The following is a 3,242-nucleotide window of genomic DNA, read 5'->3' on the forward strand; positions in this document are numbered from 1 at the left end:
TTTTTGCCAAATCAATAACAGCTTGCACAGAGATTGTGGAATGCCACATTTGAAAGCCTCTCACACACTCTGTTGAAGTAAGGGACTGATAATAATTAATAGCTGCCAAGGACATTCAGCCTCGCTGAGTGACTGTTAGCATGGTTTTCACCTGGACACGGTTCAGACTGAGCCTTTCCAGCTTTCCCAGACAGCATCTGAAGACCAGATGATTTCTCTTTGTGTACAACCCCCTGCAGAAGGTGACGAGAACATCCCATGAAGCCCTTGGACCAAAAATCCTTGACAATGGATGCACTCTGCACCTTTTCTGGAAGCTCTTCCAGAAGGAACAGCTTTCCTACTCATATGGACCTCTGTGGTTTGGGTAGGTAAAGTAGCTTCTAGGTCACAGAGGAATATCAAAACACTGAAACACTGCATGCCGGAGGCTGAAGGATATGTTCCAGATGGTTTCTGCCTCTTTCTCTCATGATTCAACCACTCTGATAGGGTTAGAAACCTTAGGAATTATGCCTGGATCATAAGCTGCCTTTATTTCATAGATATTCTGGACTTAGTCCTAAAAGCAATGCTTTTGGGAGCAAGTAGTCTAATAACATCACTCAACACAGTAGCTAAAGGAAGTAAGACGGCTCAAGTGAAGCACAGAGCTCCTGGCTCTGCAGCTGACTTTTGTCAGCTCTTCTCAGACCAGAGGAAGAAAGTTTTGGAAATCTCTCATTTTCTTCCTTTATGCTTGGGCCAGCTGGAGACAGAAGAGCTGTGGGGCCGGCAAGCACCAAGCACACTGAAGGCAGCAGTGATATAGAAGAAAAGCAATCTGACAGGATTGCCAGGAAAATAAAATACCCTAGCTCTGAATGCTTTGTAGGGCAAATCTGGCAAACTCTCACACCTGCCATTCTCTTTCTGGTTTTCTCTCTCCAATAAAATTCAGATGCTCTAATGAAGGTGCCAGTGCTTATGCTTGGACAGGAGGAGTAAAGACCTTCAGGCTGGCTGAGCATCTCAATTTTCCCACAGCTGTTTGAACATCTCCAGGCTGTAGGATTATACCAAGACACAGGATCAGACCAACATCTAGCTAAATGTGGTCAGTGGGAAAGCTGTGATGGGAAATACGTGCACAGCATGTGGCAAGTTGGAACATATATATCCCGTGAATGAGTAACTGAGAGATAATATTTGCTTATGTCAGGGCCCAGTCTGATTCTTATTCCAAGCAGTCAGGGTGGCCAAAAGAGCAGTATAAACAGAAGCAATTTAGTCCATTCGCAGACATCAGAGAATCTACCTGCCTTGACAAAACCCAGCTATGTTTCTAATTAAGCAGAGATAGCTCAGAGTCTATTGCAGCTACTGTGGTTATAATCCCGAATTCCCAAACAAATTGTATACATTTCTTACTGTTGGCAGAATTACCTATTTATCTACCATCTCTGGTCAAATGCTGGAGTGCATCCTCACACAGAAGTGCTATCATAGCCATTACCTGAAATTTGTCTGAGTAGAACTTGTGGGATTTGGTGTTTGACACCAGGTGTTCTGCCTGAAGGGTAGAAGCTTCCTTTTAAGCATGAACAAAGTAAAGTCACTTGGGGCTTGGACTTCCTTCTTGTTCTCCATCAGCACAGGGAGAAGCTAAGACCTGAGTGGAAATTTCTTGTGTTAAATTCTTCCCCCTCCTGCTTTCTATCAGAAGTGTACTCTTTGTTGTTTGTTTTTTGTCCTTTCTTTTCTCCTCTACATCCTTCCTCCATCTTTCTGCACAGCTCATAGAGCCTCCCCACACTGCCCAATTCCCTCTACAGACTTTTCTCTTGTTGTTCACTGTGCCATCAGCCAAAGAATCACAGAAACACAGAATGGCTGAGATGAGAAGAGTCTTTTGGTGATCACTTGCTCAAGCAGGGACACCCAGAACAGGTTGCCCAGGACCATGTCCAGGCAGCTCTTGAAAATCTCCAAGGAGGAGATTCCACAGTCTCTCTGGACTACCCTTTTCATTATTTGGTCACATTCATAGTAAAGAAGTGTTTCCTGATGTTCAGATGTGTCAGTTTGTGCCCATTGCCTCATCTTGTCACTGGGCACCATCAAAAAGATCCTGTCTCCATATTCTTTGCACTCTCCCTTCAGGTATTTATATGTATTGACAAGATCTCCCTGATCTCACTTCTCAAGCTGGAACTATTTTGCTTCTACTCAACTGGTAGAACTGAAGGAAAACACTCTCTCACGCAGGCCTTCATGCACATTGACTACAACCCATATTTTATCCAGGGCTGCAAATGAAAGCTTTGTCTTAGGTAGATCAGCCTAGTTGTCTGTGCCATAAGTGAATTCCTAATGCATAATACCTTGCTGGCTTTATAGCAGCTAGCATGGGTATGAACGGAAGGCTCGTTGCAAAACCCATTGCAGAGACAGGCAATCCTCTGGAAGTTGCTCTTGCTGTGCACACCCCGCTGTGTTAAGAGTGGCCATGGTGTGGGCCTGCACTTGGCTTTCCTCAGAGCTAATGAGGAAGGGAAGAACAGCCCATTTATTTTGAAAACTCTCTTTTTGACATTCCCTGGGTTCCAAAGCTGACATTCCCAGGGTCCCAAAATGCAGCTCGGACTTGGTCATCCTGAACTGACACCAGGACAGTACTTTCAGCTTAAAAATATTTTAAAGCATCAGCTCTTACGCTGCAGCAGTAGCCAGTGGTCAGGTTTCATCCTTGCTGGCAAGCAGAGGGATAATCCTGCTGTCATCTGTGCAGTTGGCACTTCATGCTGTGCTGTCGTGGAGATCCCCTCCTGCCCCTGCATGTCCTATGCCACCGGAGGAGAGGACCTGCTGGCAGCTGTGGCCCTGCCACTAGCACCCAATATCCTGGAGGTAGAAGGGGGCTATTACTTTGCCAGACCCTTGTGTGGGGTTATCATAGGTTTGAGCTTAGCTTGGCATGATGCTGTGGGGTGGGAAAGGCCAGTGGCAGCATGGATCTTCCTCCTCCTGATGGAGGAACAAGAGGGAAAGGAAGGAAGGGTGAACACAGAAGGAGGGGACACTGGATGGGGAGACAGGGTGGGAGTGGCAGGAGGGCACAGTGAAAGGCTTCAGAAAGGGGCTGGAGCCTGGGGAGGGGTGCAGGGAGGGACAAAGCCTGGGCAGGAGGTGAAAGGAGAAGCATAACTGGGACAAGGGAGAGCACTGGGGAAATAAGCCTTACCCTTATGAAGAATGTAACT

The sequence above is a fragment of the Meleagris gallopavo genome, chromosome 1, assembly GCF_000146605.3.
Source record: "Meleagris gallopavo isolate NT-WF06-2002-E0010 breed Aviagen turkey brand Nicholas breeding stock chromosome 1, Turkey_5.1, whole genome shotgun sequence".
Lineage (NCBI taxonomy): Eukaryota > Metazoa > Chordata > Aves > Galliformes > Phasianidae > Meleagris > Meleagris gallopavo.